Here is a 22,293-nt window from a genome sequence, read left to right as displayed (position 1 = left end):
CACGCGGGATGTGAAAGGGGTTCCCACAGCTCCCACAGGGGGAGCTCTGCTCATCCACAAGCCAGGCTGACAGCTGCGAGTGCAGTGGCAATGGGGAGCCTCTCCTGCCTCCTCGGCAGCGCTAAGGATGTCCGACTGATGGCTTAGGCCCGCTCCCCATGGGCCTAAGTTAGTCTTGGTAGGCTTTAACTTTTAGCACTGTATCTAGGTAACAATTCTAAACTTTCTGAGGGTCACAGTTCTTTGAATGTGTTCCCCAGAAAAGTGAGCATTATCACAAACACATTTTTTCATCACTTTTATTGGCATTTTTAAAGATTGTTATAGTTCCAAACAGACAGAATAGGAGAGGGACTCACATCCAGCATACTTTTATGTGGTCCAGTCGCCTATTAACATTCACACTTGGTGGTTGTCTGGCATAAACATGAAAAGCTCTAGTGATCCAATTTTCAATGGGGGAGCGGGCCTAAGCCATCAGTGCCATCAGTCAGACATCCCCCAAGGGCTCCCGGGCTGCCAGAGGGATATCTGACTGCCAACTTACACCCAGTCCCCGAGGGAGCAGGCCTAAGCTGGCAGGTGGACATCCCTTGAGGGCTCCCAGACTGCGAGAGGGCTCAGGCCGGGCTGAGGAACACCCTCCCTGCCCTCTGCCACCAAGTGCACAAATTTCCATACACCGGGCCTCTAGTATGTATATATTGCAAAATGATTATGTTTTGTTACCATCAATCATCTTACATAGTCACAATTTTTTTCTTGTGATCAAAGAACTTTTAAGATCTGTCTTAGCAACTTCCAAATATGCAATATAGTATTATTAACTAGAGTCATTTTCCCCAGAAGTTATTTATTTTATAACAGGCAGTTTGTATCTTTTGACCATATTCACCCATTTTTCCTCATCTCCCACCTCCATCCTCTGGCAACCACAAATCTGTTCTTTGTATCTATAAGTTCCATTTCTTTTTTAGATTTCACAAATAACTGAAGTTACACAGTCCTTGCCTTTCTCTGTCTCAATTATTTCACTTAGCATAATACTCTCAAGGTTCATCCATGTTGTTACAAATGGCAGGCTTTCTTCCTTCACATGGCTGAATAATATTGCATTATATACATATGATTTTATTTTTCCATTCTTCTACCAATGACAGGTTGTTTCCATGTCTTGGCTATTATATATTATAAACAATTCTGCAGTGAATATAGAGATGCAGATATAACTTTGAGATGGTTATTTTGTTTCTTTGGATATATACTGAAAAGTGGTGTTCCTGGATCATATGGTACAGTTGACCTTGGAAAAACATGAGGGTTAAACATGCAGTTGTAAATTCACATATGAATTTTGACTTCCCAAAAACTTAAGTTGTCCTTCCATATCTGATGGGTCTGGTTCTAGTCCCCTACCCAGATACCAAAATTTGCAGATGTTCAAATCCCCTATATAAAATGGAGTAGATCAATACATATAATTGGCCCTTTGTATTCACACACTCCCAATCATGTATTGAAAACAGTAGAGGTATTTATTGAAAAAAATCCACATATAAGTGGACCACCCAGTTTAAATCTGTGTTGTTCAAGGGTGAACTGTAGTTTTAGATTTAATTTTTAAGAAATCTCCATACTGTTTCTTATAGTGTCTGCACCCATTTGCACTCCCACCAACAGGGTACAAGGGTTCTTTTTTCTCCATATCCATGCCAGCAATTGTTCTCTCTTATCTTTTTTATAATAGCCATTCTAGGAGGAGTGAAGTGATATTGTGGTTTTTATAAAGACTTAAATTCTTAAAACTACTAAAAAGAATATTTCTTAAGAAATAAGGGAAAACAGTCAAAATGTCATTTCAGTAAAAGGGATGTGCACATTCATAAGAATAAGTCTAACAGCCCTAACCGGTTTGGCTCAGTGGATAGAGTGTTGGCCTGCAGACTCAAGGGTCCCGGGTTCGATTCCGGTCAAGGGCATGTACCTTGGTTGCGGGCACATCCCCAGTGGGGAGTGTGCAGGAGGCAGCTGATCGATGTTTCTCTCTCATCGATGTTTCTAACTCTTTATCCCTCTCCCTTCCTCTCTGTAAAAAATCAATAAAATATATTTTAAAAAAATAAGTCTAACATACCACACACACACACGCATGCACGCACACACACACACAAACTTCCTTCTTGAAAACTACTCTGTAAAACCAATGTTTGGAACTATAGCAATCTTTAAAAATGGCAACAAAAGTGATGAAAAAATGTGTTTGTGAGAATGCTCACTTTTCTGGGGAACACATTCAAAGAACTGTGACCCTCAGAAAGTTTAGAATTGTTACCTAGATACAGTGCTAAAAGTTAAAGCCTACAAAGACTAATTGGACCATAATCTAGAAAACTTAATCTAGGAAATGCATTTATTTCTATTTTTATTGGGCTCAATACTAATGGGTATTTTTAAATTACCAACATGGCAACTGTAACTCAATGCTGTTGGGTAACTAATATTGGATAACTTGTATCACTTATTATTCACATTGAACAACATCTGGAATATGTAAAAATAAGTAAACACTATTGTCAAATCAAAGGATTCCATTTTTATTGCCTTAATTTGTGATATGTAGATGGAAAGTTTGTTAATTGAATAAGATATTATGTAATTTATTTTACTTGTACAAAAAAGCAATTTTCTAGGGAAAATAATGAACTTTTGTCTTTCTCCTGAATCTGTGACATATTGGTGGTGCTTTACATAATTTTTTGTGCCTGATGACTTGATGTGCATTTCCTGGTTACCTTTCTTTTCTATTGGTTTATTTAAAATATCTTTCCTATAGCAGTTATTTGTATTTACATGTTCTCCTCAAATAGATGAAATTTTCTTAAATAGAGATGTTAAAAGATTAAAAGTCTAGCTACAGAATGGAAAATGAATTAGGAGATGAGACTTGGAGGGAGATATAAAATTCAGGGCTTTTACTTTAAATTTATTTGAATTTAACAGATATGAAACTATGAATAAACTGGAAGTGTGTGGTAATACTTGTCAAGAATGACTCTGCTATTCTTGACTTCAGAAATTGTGTCAATGGTGGTGGAACTTTCTTCTCTGAAAAGATAAGAAGAACAATTTGAGAGATGGGAGCATATCAAGAGTTTATTTTTTGTATATGAATTTTGAGCAAGTGCTAGTGAAAATGGCAAATATTCAGCTATTAACCGTGAAAAATGTAGAACTCAGAACAGATGTCCTAGCTGGAGCAACCCGGGAGTTACCACTACTTAGATTGCATTGTAAGCTGTGTCTACAACAGCCTGGAAAAAGAGTACAGAAAGGGAATTTAAGAGGATCTGAGAACAATGACTTGGGAACTCTGTTATTGGGAAATTGGAAAAGGAGTCAAAGTAACTAAAGGAGATGGAGAAAAAGAGCCAAAAGAGAAGAAAGAATATTACAAGTCAAAAGAGAAGACAGCTTTGAAGAGGAGTGATCAACAATATTATACTTGCTAAGCCTAGTAAGATAAATACAAAAAATACCCATCCTCTTCTGTATTATGGGAGTCATTAGTAATCTTAGCAAGAGAATAGTGAATTGAGAGCACCATGCATGTGAAGAAAATGAAAGTGTTTGCAAAAATTTTTATGGGTATGCTAAGTGAAATAAGTCAGTCAGGGAGATAAATATCACATGATCTCACTCATTTGTGGATTATAATGAACAACATAAACTGATGAACAAAAACAGATCCAGAGACAGAGAAGCATTAATCAGATGCTCAAACCTCAGAGGGAAGGAAGGGGAGGGTGGGGGTAAGGGGGAGAGATCAACCAAATTGGTTAATGCATATAAGCATAACCAATGGACACAGGCACCAAGGAGGTGAGAGCATGAGTGTGTGTGTGTGTGGGGGGGGGGGGGAACAATGGGGGGATAAGGACACGTATGTAATACCTTAATCAATAAAGAAAGAAAAAAAATTTTTTTAAATTTATGGAACTTAGTGGAAAGGGGTGGAGAAATAGAGTGATAGCTCTTTTAATCAGGGTAATTTATGTAGCTGCCTCTAATAGACAATGGTGATGGATAATTATTTATGTCTCACTCACAGTGTTCATTGATGACCTCCCTACCCTCCATTCTGTAGTATGCCATATGGATCATGTGGCCTCTGAGTTCACATGGAGAACATATACCATCTCTTAGTGTTACACATTACTTTTACTCACAATCCTTGGATAAGAACTAATCTGGCCCAGAAAAGTTAGGGATTTTAAGAGGGCATTTGAAATAATTGGTGCACACATACTACTTTACCACAAAAATTGGAGTAGTATGTGGGGTCAAGGTCTATATTTTTATGGATTGGTTTTGTTTTATTTGTTTTTAAGATGGGAGATATTAGAACACATTTCTTATCTGATGAGGATAGTCTGGGAAGGAGAAAGAGAAAGAGAAGTAGAAGCAGCAGGGAAGGAAAAATCTCAGAAGACAACATTCCATGAGAAGGAAAAAGGGGATGGAATCCAAACCACCTGGGAAGGAACTGACCTCTGACATTTTATCTGCTGAGTCAGTGTCATAAAAGGAGGTGGTGGTGATTGGTGGAGGTGTATGTATTGAGCCGTGATGGAAAGATGAAGTGCCATTTTCTCATTGTATTGTGGAGCAAGATTATGAGCTGAAACTCAAGAGGGCAGTGCCTGGCTGGGGGTGGGGAGGGAAGCTCACCATTCTAAAATATTTAATAGAATCTAAATATGCCATGTCCTTGTTCAGATTTCATGATTTTATTGTTGCATTTTCTCTGCCTACACTATTCTCCCCAACCCCATCTTGACTGCCTTGCAAATCTTCAGTCATCCTTCATCTCTTCACTGAAGTAGGGGCTCCTTTATGAAGACTTTTCTTTTCCTCCAGAAAGTCCCCCCTTCCCCTTCCTCTTCTAGTAATTCATGTCTTCCCCATGAGACTCTACATTTCCTAAGGTCATGAAATCTTTGTTTTCAGAATCTAGCACAGACCATTACACAACATGCAAAGATGCTCAAATTGCTTGTAGACCAGCTACAAGCATTTAGTGAAGTATAAAGTATATTAAAGATTATGAATAAATTTTGTCACTCTAAAATTCTGATAGAAATCTAAATTTTAATTAAATATTTAAAATAGCATTTAAAATAGGAAAACATGATAGAAATCAGCCCATATTTACTAAGAGAGGTTGAGTGTTTTCTGCCACATAAGCAGCCAGTTCCAAGTCAGAAACACTGTAAATAACTAATTAAAACATCTTTCTGTTGCAATAAAAATAAAATGCCTTCAGCAGTCTAATCTGCTTTCTCCAACTCATTTAGCAACTTCCTTACTGTGTAAATGCCCTTTACAAAATAGACACCAGCTTTACAAAAGTTATTTTTGAATAATTGAAATATGAAAGCAAAATTTTAAGGCATGCCATCTGTTTTATTTTTCTTGGAGCTCAACGATTTTATCTTTCCTGAGATTCAAACCACCTCACCCTTTATAGCAATTCATTAAAACTTCACTGCAGGGGGAGGTGAACAGGAGAATCTCAGCCGCAGGATGTGAAAAACCTCCCAATTGATCCAGAGTGTTTCTACCACTTTGGATGATTCCTTATAGTAACTCTACAGGCTCTACAGGTAGGAAAATTTGAAATCACTTTTTCAGTTTGGCAACTCAATTTTTAATCAATGTACATGGAATTTGTTATGTCTTCCATACACCATTACAGAAATCCAATTAAAATCACTACTATTGGGTAATAAAGTATTGCCATTTTTCTCAAAACCAAATTGAAATCTAGGGTTGCAAAGCTGTCGTCACCACACACACCTGCACACTATTAGGAAACAGTGTATAATTAGTGGAGGCAGAGTTTATGTGGAGCTCTCAAATATATTTGGCTAAAGCAAACCTTTACAGCATAATCCTTTAACCTTAATTAAATTATGTAATTAAATACGACCTCAAAAGTAGGTAAAGTCCCCCTTCCATGGGAAACCTTGGAAGAAACTGGCACAATGGAAAGAGCACTGGTCACAAATATGAGAGCCTTGGGCTTCAGCAGCTCTACCCCTCCGGACTATGCAGCATAGAGTACCTCTGACTCTCACTGTCCTCACTGTGAATGGAGGGCATTGGACCTCTTGATTTCTAACATCAATTGCAGCTCCATAATTTGAAGAAATGCAAAGGCTAACCAGATAACATGTATGTCTCATTGTGAAACCTGTTTGTGTACCTTTCATATTACCCTGTGCTATGAAACTTGATTGCTGTTCAATAAATGGTATATAAATATATGAATGCCTATATGTAAGCAGGAATATGAAGAGACTTGTAAGAGCCAATGGAATGCAAGGAAATCAAAGAGAGAAGCAGGGACAATGGGTGGCTAAAAGGAAGGGATAAAAAGAGGACACATGAAGTATTTCCCTTTATTTTACACTAGAGGCCCGGCGCACAAAATTTGTGCATGGGTACAGTCCCTAAGCCTGGCCTGCGATCAGGGCCATCTTCCCCAGCTGCCCATAGCTGGCCCCACCCCCCACCGTCACCCACCCCTGGTTCCCCTTTTGCCATCGGGTTGGTTATCAGTGCCTGATGGCCAGGGGAAGGGACCGAGAGGTTCGCTGTTCCTGCCTGCTTGCTGGCCCCGCCCCCGCCATGGGTGGCCATCAGGTGATCAGAGCCTGCCGGCCAGGGAAAGAGACCATGAGGTGGTCAGTGCATCTCATAGTGACAGGTCCAGTGGTCGTTCTGCTGTTAGGGTCAATTTGCCTTTTATTATATAGGATAGAGGCCTGGTGCACAGGTGGGGGCCGGCTGGCCTGCTCTGAAGGGGCCCCAGATCAGGGTAGAGGCCCGGGTGAGGGGCCATGGGTGGTTTGCAGGCTGGCCACGCCCCCATTCGGGGTTGGGGTCCCTGCTGGAGGGTGGGGCCAGCCTGGGCTTGGGACTACTGAGGGTTTGCAGGCCAGCCATGCCCCCAATCAGAGTGGGGGTCCCCGCTGGAGGGTGGGGCCAGCCTGGGCTTGGGACTACTGAGGGTTTGCAGGCCAGCCATGCCCCCAGCTTTGTCAGGAAGGACGTCTGGAATGATGTCCAGAAGATGTCCAGTCTAATCAACATATTACCCTTTTATTAGTATAGATGTTTGCCCACTGCTTCTAACTCACCTGATAACTTTTTTTTTTCTTCAGGTAGTGTTTGCTCTGAAACCATTAGTAAAAGTCATTATTAGGGTACTAAAGTATCTGTTTAATTAGTATTTAGCTCAGCTCCCAGTGTCAGGAAATCCAAAATAATAGTGGCTTGAGAAAAAAACATTATCTCTCACTTATTTTATTTTTTATTTTTTTTAAATATATTTTATTGATTTTTTACAGAGCGGAAGGGATAGGAGGGATAGAGAGTTAGAAACATCGATGAGAGAGAAACATCGATCAGCTGCCTCTTGCACGCCCCCCACTGGGGACGTGCCCGCAACCAAGGTACATGCCCTTGACCGGAATCGAACCTGGGACCCTTGAGTCCGCAAGCCGACGCTCTATCCACTGAGCCAAACCGGTTTTGGCACTCACTTATTTAATTCAGGCAGTTCAGGGCTGGTGGTAGGTCAGGCTCCCTCTGTTCTTTGCACTCTGACCTGGAGGAAACTAGACAAATATACAGGGGTGGGAAAAAGTAGGTTAAATTACCAGCTGTCATTACCTAAATGATAAGTCATAAGTAAGGATACAAGATAGTAACAATAATAATAAAAAGAAAGGAATAAATAATGCAATGATTAAGAAATAATATAAGAATAAACTCTGTTTCATGTACTCATGACTGTAAACCTCCTTTTGTCCACCCCTGTATTTCTCCATTTTAATCTAGTAGATGTTCAGGGTAGTAACTCTCCAAAGAATGTTTACATTTTCAAAGAAAATCTCAAGAGGTCAAAACTTATGTTTAGAAATGAAATAAATGCCTCACTAAATAAAGTCTCATTGAATAAATGCCTCAGTGAAGGAAAGGAGAGTTTTAGGAGGCTGTCATGAGGAGCTCCAATGACACTACTCAGCAGCACCTATGTCTGGGAACAGAACCAATCTTCCAGCACTTTCATTCTTGTTTTTTTCTCCAATGGTTCTTTCATGCATTTGTCTACGGAATCATGGTTTTCTCTTTGTGTTCTTATTAATGTTACAGAACTACATGGTATGTAGCTGAGTTTTAGTTTTATTTTAATACTATAATTAAAGGCGATCTTCTGAATCTAAATGAAGATCGTGGTTTGTCTCCAGTGAAAAGTTCAGATTACAGGTTCACCAAACATATAACTATCAAAATCTTAGTACATACTAATTTATAGACATGAATGTTCTCACATGTTAAGATAAAATTTTAAATGAATGTTAATTATACTAACTAAAACTATAATAATGAAAAAAAGATATTTATTACTGTAAGATTCCCACTTATAGAACAAATTTATTTCTTAATATGTCCCACTGTGTCCAGCTATTAGAATACAGGGATTATTTTTGATTCCATATTGTGAGTCACTTTCCATCCACTCAGTTCACTTCATAGCCACCATGGTCCACTGGGTGAGTTCCAGACTCTAACTAACTGGGGAGCCTTACAGCTCTCCATGCCTACAGAGTTCTACATGTTTAAAGCACTATAGACGTTTACACTTGTGCTAAAGCATCTAGATGTTATTTCCTTTAAACATGGGTACACTTTTATCCTAAATTAAAACTTTAGGATTCTTTTATAGATATCACAGTTATGCTCAGGAGTGGGAAGAAATTGGGACAGGGCTCCATGACCACCTAATCCATCAATATGCAAATTCTTCAGAGAGCATTTATTCAGGATTCCCAAGGCAACTCAATTCCAACTTAGTCAAGTACATAGAAATGAGGAAAAGATGTGCATAAAAGTATCTGGGAAACTCTTAAAAGTGAAAATTCATGCAAATTTCCAGGGTTTAATCATGTAAAGACACAGAGTACAGATAGAATACATGACTGTCCTTTTTTAATTACAAGAAAATCAAGTGATTGTAAAGGTTGTAATAGGCAGAATTCCGCTCCCTCCCACCCTGTCTTAATCCCTGGAACCTGTGAATCTTTACACAGAAAAAGAAACTTTGCAGATGTGATTATGGCCAAGGCCCTGGAGGTGGGGAAGAAGAGCTGAATTATCCAGGTGGCCCTGATCTAATCACAGCCATTCTTAAAGGCAGGGAACCTGGCTGAGTGGAGCTGTGACTACTGAAGGGTCAGGGGACTTCTAGTTTCTGGGTTTCAAGATGTAGGAAGGGGGCCATAAACCAAGGAACATGGCTGCTTCCAGAAGCTTTAAAAGGTGAGATTTCCCCCACCCCACCCACTGCTGGAGCCTGGGGAAAGGAATGCAGTCCTGCTCACACCTTGATTTTCACCCAATGAGACCCATGTCGGACTTCTAAACTACACAGCTATAAGGTAATCAGTTTGTGATGTTTTAAGCCATTAAGTTTGTGATCATTTTCTATTGTTGTTGTAATAAATTAATATGTGAGTGCTCTGAGCACCACACTTTGAATTTCTATTAAGCATTCAAAATCCTATCTAATAAAAGGGTAATATGCAAATTAACCATCACTCCATCACAAAGATGGCAGTGCCCATAGCCACAAGATGGCAGCGCCCATAGCCACAAGATGGCGGTGCCCAGTCCTCTCTGCCCTGCGGGGGTCCCCCAGTCCCAGCGGGGAGAGTGGCCGCTGAGAACAGGCAGTGTGAGCGGCCTGGCAGGATATTTGCTTCGTCGTCGCAGTGATGAAGCGAGCATTCTGCGCCCAGCCACAGATGGGCCTCTGGCCAGGCTGGGGCACGGAACGCTTATGTAAGAAGAGAAGGAACTGGCGAGCTGAGCAGAGTCGAGTGGCCCCTGACTCCCAGGCAAGGTCAAGTCCGGGCAGCCAGAGGGTGGAGGGTGTGGAGGATAGTGTGACAGGAAGGAAGGGCTGGTGGCAGAGGCACAGGGGTGAAAGCTGGCCAAGAAAGAGGAAGGAAGCCCTTTATCAGAGCTCCTGAGAACAGGGAGGAAAATCATTTGCATTTCCCAGCCACAGATGGGCCTCTGGTCAGGGCGGGGCATGGAACACTTGTGTTGTCACCCAGGCGACAAGGCAAGTGTTCTGCACCCAGCCGTGGATGGGCCTCTGGGCTACAGAGAGCCTCTGGGCAGCGGGCAAGGAGTGGCCAGGCCCTGCAGAGAGCTACTGGTGCATGGATTCGTGCACAGAGCTACTAGTAATTAATAAATAAATAAATAAATAAATAAATAAATAAATAAATAATACTGAAACAAAATCAAATGGTGTTACAGTAAAGATGGCCTAGTCTGCAAAAGGAAAAATGTTTTCTGCAGCATTTGACAATTATTTAAATTCATGTGTGGGGTATTGATTGTTCCTATTGATTGGTTCTAAAGCATATGTAAAATTATGTTCAATTTTATCAAAAACTAAAAAAATAAGAGTAAGGAGATATGAGGATGGGGAATAAAATAAAAACACAGGAGGTTGGATAGGAATAAGAAGGAAACAAAGAATGAGGAAAAAACAGGAGATTTGTTATTCTTTCATTGGGGTAAGCAGCCTGAGGAAGAATGTGAATGCTTTCATATTACAAACAAATTCAAAGAGGCCTGACAAGCTAAGAAGCAAGTAATCACGAAGTGGCCTAATAAACAGCCACAGCTGTTCCCCATGCAGTGGTGTTTTCTCCTGGCTGCGCTGGTGCTATTATGTCTTGTGAAGCACATGTGCTCCAGTCATTTTTCTCCTGTTCTAAATTTGGCTCCCACTCACTATTCCATTTTCAATCAAAAACGCTTGCCTCTGTCATCTCCAAACATTTTTTTTTTTTACTTCTATAATAAAATCTCTGAGTCTGCTAAATACTGTATATTTCCCAATCCTGGATTCCAAATCAATATATTCTATAACCCAACCAAATTTCCTTACCTCTTCTCTAGGGCCAATCATTCACAGAACTGTAAGTAACGTGAAGCAGGTCTTGTCTTGCAAGAGGGCTATAGTCAGTCCCATATGTTGGAAACCCCAAGGCTATTCAGAAAATCCTAAATCTTTTGTAAACCCAGGCTGGAATACTTGGGGGTGGGGCATGTGGGAAGTTTGTGTTTCTATATTTTAAAGCCAAAGATTCGATTCAGAAAAAGCAGCATTTGAACATGTGCTAGTTAATATGTAGACGACATAACTCTCAGCTTGGTAAGAGCAAGGAATCTTAGTAATTGACCTAGTCGGGCCTCAGCCCTGATCTAGTTAATATGCCACCAACCCCATGTGCACTGTCTGGGGAAAGCTTTCCTTCTTCCCCTGAATGTTTTCCAGTTGAATCCTCTCATTTACCGGAAATATGTCAGTGCTCACTGCTATGATTATAAAAGTACTTTATTTCTGCTGACACACTACTCCACAGGGATCTTGGTCTCCCATAAATCTCTCTTCTCTATTACTATCGCCATCTTTCTTTCATTCTTTATCTCTCCTCCATACCACTCACCGACGCTCCAGCTGTTGCAATGATTGCTCTGTCAGAGCATCATGGATAAGTCACAGACCTTCCTTATCACCCACAGTTTCCCTCCTGTGCTCTCAATTCCCAGGGAACTCTTAATTAAGGAAATAAAGAGCAAGCCAGGCTGCAAGGAAGCCTCATGCCCAATTGCCTTTGTAATATATCCCAAGAATTCGGTTTACAAAAACCAGATTTGGATTTTTTTAAGGCTATCAATGCAAGTCCAGGGAAGAAATTTAGAAGTGTTCACCTCGTTTGAACTGAACTAAGCATAAACAGAAGGAGGGATTTCTTCAGAGGCTGGGCAGTGCTTTTTCTGCTTTAAGTGACGCTCAAACTCAAGTGCAAGAAACTGCAAGAAAATGAAGGAGCAGCCAGAGCAGTGTGGCCGCCTACCCCTCACAGAAATGGGTGATGCTGACCCTGTGGTAGTACATGTCACCCCTCTCTCTGTGGCCCATGCAAGAGGGAGAGGAATGAACAATAAATGGATCAAACACTTGCATATAAAACACCTGTAAAAGTTCCACCATAACAACATAGAATGTTATCACCGTGTGGGTGGTTATTTTGTAGTGAAGAAGCAGTTCTATGTTTTTATCATTTTCATTGTAAACATTTTCAAATATGCCGTGTAGTAGGCACAGCGATCCCCCAAAGATGTCTACACCCCAATTCCTGGATCCTATGATTATAGTACTTTATAGGCAAAAGGGACTTTGCAGATATAATTGAGGCAATGAATTTTAAAATACCCAGGGAAATGGTCTAATCACATGAGCCCTTAAAAGCAGAGAACTCTCTCTGGCTGGAGTTAGTGATGTGGCACAACAAGTCGGAGAGATTAAAAGTGAGAGGGATTTGGTTCACCTGTGCTAAAGGGAGGCCACCTGGGAAGCATGAGAAGGAACGTGGCAGCAGGAGAGACTGGGCCCAGCTGACAGCCAGCAAGGAAACCGGGAGCTCAGTCCTGTGATAGTAAGGAATGAATGTGGCCCAAAACCTGAGTGCCCTCGGAAGTAAATTTAACCCCCCAAATGTTAGGACAGGAACTCAGTCCTGCTGACCAGCTGATTCTGTGATCCTGTAAGGAGGGTCCCAGTGGAACTACTCTGTACCCGGTCTTCTTCCCCACATACTGTGAAATCATAAATTACAGAAATAATGGGGAACTAATTCATATTAAACAAAAGTTTAAAGTGCCATAAACATCAATATGCCCACTGCTTAAATGCAATAATTATCAGCGTTTTTTCATATTCTTTGTGTTGTGTTCTGCTCAAGCATCTCAAAGTGTTATAGAAGATCTGACTTCAGCACTACTTGATCATGCCTCTCCAAAGATAAGTACACTCTCTCCATAACCACAATATCATTACCACAATTAACAAAACTGAAAATGAAGTCAATTCTGTTAAGAAACTTATTCTGAAAACATGAATTTGTTTTGATACAATTTATATATTATGGGAACAATTGGAGCTTTCAGAATTTTGAATTTGTATATGCTTTCTGTCAGCAAGCTATAAATACAGCTTTTCTTTAGTTTGGAATAGGATCAAATCAAATACGACAGATTGCATTTGGTTGTTCTGTCTTAAATCTTTTATCTGGAAGAGCACTTATTATTTTAATGACACTGATAATTTTTTTGAAAAATTCGGTCAAGTTTCTGAATGTCTTAGATTTTTTTCTGGGCTCATCTTATTATTTCTTCATGATCTAATTTAACTTGTATCTCCCTTATGTTTTCAGTAAAATGTTATATCTAAAGTCTTAGAGTCAGGTTAACTATTTTGGGAAGAACATTTCATAGATGCCACCTGTAAATCAACCTTCCTCCCTCCCTCCTTTCCTTTTTTTATCAGCTGTGTCTATTTCTTACTCTGTCTAGATTTCTGACAAGCCAAGAAAAATGTTTAATTTTTTCCCTTTAATAACCAATTTGCAGACTCAGGAGTAGGTGAAATAGGAATATGGAATTTTTAAGAATGATTTAAAACTCAGAAATTATAAAAGAGATGATTAGTATAAGTGAGCTGTAATTTTAAATGTTTGCATCATGAAACTATGATAAAAGCAAAAGAAAATACTGGAAAAATATTTATTGTGCATATAATAGATAATAGCTAATTCCCCAAAGGAAAAATTTTCTATACATCAGTAAGAAAGATATTTCTATCAAATTTCAATAGAAAAATGAGAAAAATAAATAGCTCTCTCTATAGAGAAATGCAAATGACTCATAGACATAATATGCTGCATAACATTCATCTCACCTCTCCAATTGCCAAAGATCAAAGGTGTATCAATGTATTAATTTTATCAATGTATAATACATATGTACAATAATTATGAAAATACATTGAAATTGAAATGATGTGATGAAACAGGTATTCTCAGGTATTGCTATTAGAAGTCCAAATTGGTACTACCTTCAATAAATTAAGGCCATTTGGTAATGATTATCAAAATTAATCCATATATTCTTTAAGCCAATAATTCTCCTTTTTTAGAATTTAGCCTATGCACATAGGTTCAAAACTAACTTAATTAAATAATATTATTTCAATTTTGTTTTAATAAATTGGAAAAATGGAAATGATCTGAATGTACATTAGTTGGAATTGATGCAATAAATGTGAATTTGGGCAGGTTTATAAAATGGAATACTGTGCAATAGGGAAAGTAATGAGGCATAATACTGTGAAATAATTTTATAGATATATTTTAAGTGAAAAAGCAGCATGCAGAACAGTGCATGAAGACCAGAATGGATATTTATTAAAAATAATAGGGGTGTATATACAAATGTGCACACACATGTCACACATATATAGGCATGTATTTGCTTGTATATGCACAGGCTACCTGTCAAAGTACCTGATGCAGACACCTCCTGGGGTGAGATCTATATGGCTGGAGAGAACCTTTTACTGTATATTCTTCTGTATTTTGTGAATGTTATGCTTTATGAAAATAAAAATAACACACACGTACCTGGGAGAGATCACCTAATGAGTGAATCTAGGAGAGAGGAAGAACTCAGGAACTTTATTCTCTCACAACTCTGGAGGCTAGAACTCAGCAATCCAGTTCTCAGCAGGGCCATGCTTTTACTGAGGGTTTGGGGGAAGAATCCTTCCTTGCTTTGTCTACCTTATGGTGGCTCTAGACGTTCCTTGGTTTGTGAGGATAATGCCAGTCTCTGCCTCTGTCTTTACCCTGCCCTCTTTTCTGTTGCATGTCTGTTTTTTGTTTTGTTTTTTCCAAAGTCTCTCCTCTTCTTACAAGGATGCCAATCATTGGACGTAGGCCACACCCACAGGCACCCAAACCTTCATCTCCAGACGCTTAATTACCAAATAAGGTCACATTCTGAGGTTTCAGATAGATGTGAAATTTGGAGGGGATACTATTCAAACCACAACACACTCCTATGAGAGGAGCTGAGAACTACAGGATTGTTTTTTTTTTCTGGGCAACCATGGCTTTGGTGAAAATGGAGGGTTCTCTTGCTGTGAGAAAGAGACTAAACTGACTTGGAGGAAACAAGCTGTCTCTGCCTCTCTAGACTAACTTGGTTTTATTTGCACCTCATGGCTGTTCCTTTCCGTCTTCTCTATCTTTTCTTTCTTTTTGTTTTCAAACTCTAAATACTGGAGAGTCCCAGATCGCAGTTCTTGAATTTCTCCTCTCCAACTCTGATTTCCCTGTGTAATGAAGTTTACATTCAGAATCCCTAGGACACTAGCTTTGCATCATGCCCCCCTCATTGTGCCCAAGCCAGGGCCATGGAGTGTCCCCATGGTTGTCTGGGAAATGGTTTATCCTGAAGCCATGCCGCTCAGTGTGTGCAGCATATGTGGCAGCCCTAGGACTGGCCACTACATTGTCTTTCCATTTCCAACATTTTCATTCCTATGCTTTTCACTGGCACTTATCCCTTTCTCTGGGCTTCTGCTCATCCTTCAACTGTCAGCTAAACATATTTTAGCTTTGTGTGAGAAGCCTCCCCTATTCTATATCCTCATTGCTCTCTATACTTTTCCATCACAGAACTTATTTATTTCCATTAAATTGCAGTCATCATTTATGCAACTGTATTTAATGAAAGGCAGCGTGGCAGAGTGATTGAGAGCACAGGCTGTGGAACCAGACAACCAGGTTTAAATCCTGACTTACAACTTCCTAGTTCTGTGACCTTGGACAAATTGCTTGACTAGCCTCAGTTCCCTGATCTGTTAAATGGAATAATTGTAGTGCATACCTGATGAGGTAGTTGTGGGAATATGAATTAAGGATATGAACGTGTCTATGTAGAGGCCTGTAAATGAGTATACCTGATACATGTTATGACACATGGTTCAGAAATTTGTGGGCAGCATGAAATTTGTCAGCACTATAAGTTGGCAGCTAAAATTTCAGGTGTAATAAAAGCTGGGGCTTATTTCATTTTAAATTGCAAATGATTTAGAGTACTTTTGCATTTTTGGTTAAATTATGTTTCTTTAAAAAAGGTTTTATATATGTGTGTGGAAGAAACCACAGGTTGGCTCAAATATCCAGTAATTATGTTTCCCCTTGTCTTGCCCCAAATATAGGCTTGAGTGTTGCATACTAGGATTCTAAGCTTCCTAGCAGCCAGGAATGACCAGGAGACAAGTTCTGGCCAATGACAAGGGTGCAGAAATCCCTGGGAGGCTTCCCTCTCCAAATCAAGACAAACCCTTACAAGGAGGAAGGCTGAGGAGGTGTGTCATTTAACCCTTTGCTGAATTTCCCTGCCCAGAATGCAGCATGTGTACCCCCATTCAAAGCCACATGCTTAAGAATGGCAGAGCAAGAGAACGGAAAGAGCCAGGTTCCTGATGACTTTCCTTGCATGACTCCAGCAGCCTTGGATGCCCACTCTGGGCTTCTCATGTGAGAAACGTTAATCCTAGGAGGCTGGATATGCAGGCAAGGCCAGACTATATGTGACAATAGAACTCTGATCCACATACTAAGCCCAGGAAGCCAAACCACAATCTACAGCAGTGGACCCAGAATGGTTAGGATTTTGTCATGGGTGACTGACAACTGTTTTTGTGTCCTCTTCTCTTTCTAACTCAAGACCAACCAGAGAAAGCCTGTATTTCCCACCAAATCAATCACATATGATGTCCCACTTCTGGTTGGCTGCTTGCTCCCACTTTCCCGCACCAACCACCTCCAATAAGAGCACACATGAAACCTTGTCATTTTTCTTCTATGGAGCTTTTCCACTTCGCTAATTGCCTTTGAGTCTTTGCCAAATGCAAATGATGGTGTCTGACTCCCTTGCTGTAGAAAGTTCTGAATTCATGGCCTCTGCTTGTTCTCATTTGCATGGTTTTCATTTGTTTCCACAAACTCATATTTGTTTAAACATCTGTTTGCCAGCTTTTCTATTGCTCAAAGCTAAGTGAAATTTTGATGCAATATGGGTGTTGTTGTTTTAATATATTTTTAGTGATTTCAGAGAGGAAGGGAGAGGGGGAGATAGAAACATCAATGATGGGAGAGAATCATTGATCAGCTGCCTCCTGCATGCCCCACACTAGGGACTGAGCCTGCAGCTCAGGCATACGCCCTGACTGTGAATTGAACCATGACCTCCTGATTCATAGGTCAATGCTCAACCACTGACCCATGCTGCCTGGGCAGCATGTGAGTTGTTTGGTTGCTGTTTTTAATCATCTGTATATTGTATTTTACTAATAAGGCAAAGAAGTCTATTCCATAGTGCAGTGCTTCTCAAACTGCAATGTGCATAAAAAGGTCTTGGCTTTCTGAATTACTAGGTCTGGGGTGAGGCCACAGACTCTGTTTTTAATAGGCTCTCAGGCGATGTCTGAGGCCCACACTGAGTAGCAAAGCTGTAGTGGATATTTTCCAGCAAGCATTTAGATTCCCACCTTCAGCAACAAAAACATTATAATTAAATAGCAACTTTCCCCTTTTCACAAGGGAGAAGGATGTCAGAAAGACAGAGTCCAGTCAACAAGTGAACGTAGTTTTTCATGTTCTTACTCCCAATCTCTCTTTGGTGTCTGGGGCTTCTCTGGGTTTTCCTTTAGACTGTTCTGGTAGATGAAGTCAGAGTTTATCAAATAGACTAGAGGATCAAAGATTCCATCTGAATCCCTTATTCAAACACTCTTTCTTGTGAAATGAGATGAGGAACCCTGCTTCACAGCCTTGGTACTACAGTTCTTGACCACCCATCGGTCACACAATCTGGCCCTCTAACATCAAAGTGATGAAGCAGCAGCCCTTTGGTAATGAGATGAAAATGTTTTTAGAATGAGTCTGCAAAGTGCTGAGTCTCCAGCAAATAAGTATGAGAAGGAGAGATAAGGGAATTCAACAAATATTCTTTTACTATGTCACATTTTTTACATTCAAAACAAATATACAGCATTTTCCCAAACCACTGTTTTTTACAAACACCATAACAGAAAATGGAGAGGCACACGACCATAATAAATAACAAGTCTATGTATTAACATCATAGGAAGGTGTGCTCTGAATTTTGAGAGAGATTTCACTTTTTGCAGATTTAGTAAGACTGAGCCTGAAATCTTGTTTAAACAAAATTTTCACCAAAGGCCTTGTCAGAGAATAGAATCTCTGAATCCAGTGGTAATAGTTTTTTTCTGGACATCTTTAAATGCATAAAATTTAAATCAACTTTGCTGTCAAAGAGGCTGTCTTTAGTTTCAGTTTTGTGGCATTTTGGTTTTAGAAACATCACGAACAAATCTCCCAAGTCTGAGTTTTGAGAGCCGTAAATCAGACTGCCTGCTCAGTTCACAGACAATAAAGCCATCATCATATTTCTCTCTGCAGCACCCAGAAATCTGTAACACCCACTGGAAGAGCAAATGGCCATTAGATCTCCCGATATCTGATACACGGACACAGGGCGTGTGTAGTAGCAATTACATCTTAACAAAGTACTAATCTGACCGTCTTTGTGCTCTGACAGCATAACAGTAAATATAATATTAAAAATGGCATATGATTAAGACAGCCTAAGGTTTCTCCAGACTAAAGTTGCTTGATTAAAAAATGACTTGATCTTGACACTAGGCCCTGGCATCTTCTTTCTTATAGAATTCACCCTAGAAAACTTGCACTGTGAATTCTTCTCTCTTCCCTTGACGATGTAAAGTTTCTTAAGAGCCTCTCAGTGGTGCAACCTAGAGATGTTTTTCTGAAGGATCTAGGACCATTCCCTTTGAAATGAAATCATTAAGGAAGAGAGAGTCCCTGTCTCCCAGTCTCTGTAGGAGGGTAGGAGTCTAACTTATGTGGATGTCTTTTTCCAAGTTGTAACACCACCTCCTTCATGAAGATGGGAGAAAGTTTACTTTTCTTGTGGGTAAGGTCAATTAGCAAACACCAGAGGCCTAGGATTCCACCAACCTCAGCTTGTAAAAAACCCTTCTGCCCTCTGTTTCAGCCGAGTTGCATTCAGGCTGTGATCTGGCTTCTTTCCTGCAATAACCTTGAATAAAGTCTTCCTTGCCTGTTTAACTTTATCCAAGGCAATTTTTGCTTTGATATAGACAGTCAATTATGTAATTTATTACTAAGCAAATATACCCATGTTCTCTAGCATGTTCACAATTAAAGAAAAGTAGTAAGAGAGGGCAATTTTCCAAGTAGTTCTAACAGCCACCACCACCACCACCAAAATAAAATTATGAGCCTTTTGGATTAGAAGACAGTACCAATGAATTAATTTGTCGATTAAATCTCACAACAAATATATCATTTTTATCACATTAGGGGTAAAATGTAAGCAAATAGAGGTTCAGAGAGGAAAGGCACACTCCTTGTTCCCTATCACATGCTACCACACTGGGCTGTTTAGGGAGGTCTGGAATGTAAATCAACAATTGTAATTCAGTATGGTAATTGCTTTCAGAGGAGTACATGCAGGGAGTCTTTAGAAGGTCAAAGAGGAGTATCTAATTTAGATTGGGGAGGTTTTTAAAGAGCAAGTGACATTTTAATTACAACTTGAAGGATCAGTAGGTATTAACGAGGCAGAAAGTTGGAGAAGAGTTGATCTCGGTAGCAGGAATAAATAACAAGCACAAGCATGGAAACAGGAGAAGGTGTAGCATAACCTGAGATGATGTGTACTTTAGTGGGTGGCTGGTTCCTAGGGTGTGTGTGGAGCCCTTAACTCTTTTTCTCTTGCACCACAACACATGCAATCGAAAATGCTTTCAATTTAGCTTCCAAAACAAAACCTGTCCACTTCCCTCCACCTCTCGCCTACTTAAGTTAACTTTGAAAAATAGAATACTATTAAAGTTTCCATTTGGGGGGGTTAGATTAGAGACTTAGGGCTTGAGCAAGGTCATAGCACTAGTAAAATGGCTAGCATAGAATTCAGCCACCTCTCAGGACCTCCATCATTATCACCCTGGCCTGGCCCCCATACCTTTCACGTGGTTCATTGCAGTAGTATTCTAACCAGTCCCCCGGCCACCACTCTGCCCTCCTCCAATCAAATCTTCATACTACAGCCAGAATGATCCTTTAAAAATGCAAATCATATGTTACTCTCTTGACTCAATTTTTGCAGTCCGTTGCTCCTTTTTGCCCTAAGAATAAAATTCACACTTTTTGTTGTTGTCTTTAAGAGGAAGAAGGATATGTCTGTTCTACTTCTCTGGTTTCATGGAGAGTTTTACCAAAAATCTCTTAGGCTTTTCTTCCATTTTAAAATCCTTTCCTCAGAGATATCTTTAGTTACTGGGTTGGTAAATTGGGAGAGGAACTGGGCACAGATGGCTCAGCCTCTCCCTTCTCTTTGGGACCTATGGACTGGTAGAGAACTTGCCCACAAGCCTGCTCTCCGCCAAACAGAGAAAAGGCCTTAGTCTAGGTGGACATTTTTGCATAATTGGATCCTTTTTAGTTGGGGACACATTACAAATGTCACCTGACCATCCTGTCTAAAAGTAAGCCTTCCCCCTTCATCACTTATAGAAACCACTGTTGTTTTCTTTATAAAATCCATCAGTGTCTGACATTTTCTTTGTCATTTACTTACGTTTTTCCAACTGTTCACATTCAAATGTAAATTCATTAGAGTAGGAATCTTTTCCTTCTTATGCATTCCTATATCTCCAAAGCCTAGAACCACACCTGGCAAAGGCAGACAGATAGTTGTTACATAGCTTGGATCTACAGATGTAAAGAAAGGCTGGGTCATGGAGACAGATGCCTAGCTAAGTGCCCCTGTTTTCATATCATGAAAATTTAAAGCTTGAAAGCATTATTCAACAATTCCAAAACTGCATAAAATATAGAAGGAATTTAAATAAACCACCAAATAATAATTGTTATGAAACAGATTAAGAAGTCATTAAAATAACTACAGCTATGTAGGATATACAGTGTTTTCTATTGGCTAGTTGAAAGAAACATATCAATAAAGTTAAGACTTGTTTACATCAAAAATGGTCACATTTTGATTAATTGCCAAATACTTTAATAACATAAATGTGCAACCTACCTATACTTAAAAGCCTGAGACGTGTAATTGAGTTTCCTACCCTATGTGGGTAATCTCTAATCTTCATATTCTGTTAATCACTTATGCCCTCACATGCAAAAATATGCTGCTGCCCTCAGTTGTCTAGGTAGAAACATTCATTTTGTAAGTGAAGGCAGCTGTAACCTGACTCATTAATTGCTATAACATCGCAGGTGATTTAAAGGACGTGATTTTCAAACAATTGTCTTCCTTGTACTATAAAAAGACAGTTTTTAATTTGCTGTCAATATCTCCTGGTCACTTGCTGGTGGTTTTGTGATGAGTCTCAGCTAATGTGTCTGGCTTGATTTAGAAACATCTAAGTCATCATATATCTGAGGCAGAGGTGGTGATCTTGAGTAACTGTTTAAAGTCCCATAGTTCATATTCTCCAAAAGAAATGTATCAATAGAAGTGAAGATGTTCAAGAATTACAGAGACAAGAGATCATTTCTCCTTTAAGCACTTTATTCCATTATCCTCTCTGACTCCTCCTCTCACAGGTGAAGCTTGGGAAGGCATCTGGGCCACAAGATGGTCATGGTTGCTATTATAGATGTGACATGTGATTAAGCCAAGCTTCTAGGGCTTATATGTAAAAGTACTGGATTCTTATGCTAAGAAGTTAATCCTTGTATTTCCAATGCAGTTATTTCTGCAGATTCAACCTAGGGGTTTTAAGTCTGTCTCTTCTTTGATGGGTGATTACTCTAAAGGAGTTCTGATAGCCTAAGTGGTGTTTCCATTTCTTCTGGAGAGCTTTACTTAAAGTAATTAAGGTATCCTTAAATCATTTTCTTTGCTGAAAACATCATCCTTTTTCTATTTTTATAAAGTAAGATTATTGCATTCTTTTAACTATTGATTATTATTGATTTTGCCAGTGTTTCTGAAAGTTAAAGTAATGCACAAACCTCTTTCAAAAAAGCAAAATGTCTTAAACACTATTGGTATTAAAATTTAATTTTTGGTTAAGTGACTTAAAATTTATACACACATAAAACCAGACATATATTCATCCTATTTCCAGATCTCAACTACCATAAAATGGATATAAATTGAAATATTAAACACTAAAAAAACCTACAAAACCAATAA

Source organism: Plecotus auritus (assembly GCF_963455305.1).
Source record: "Plecotus auritus genome assembly, chromosome: 3".
Taxonomy (NCBI): Eukaryota; Metazoa; Chordata; class Mammalia; order Chiroptera; family Vespertilionidae; genus Plecotus; species Plecotus auritus.
This window is presented reverse-complemented; position numbering follows the sequence as displayed.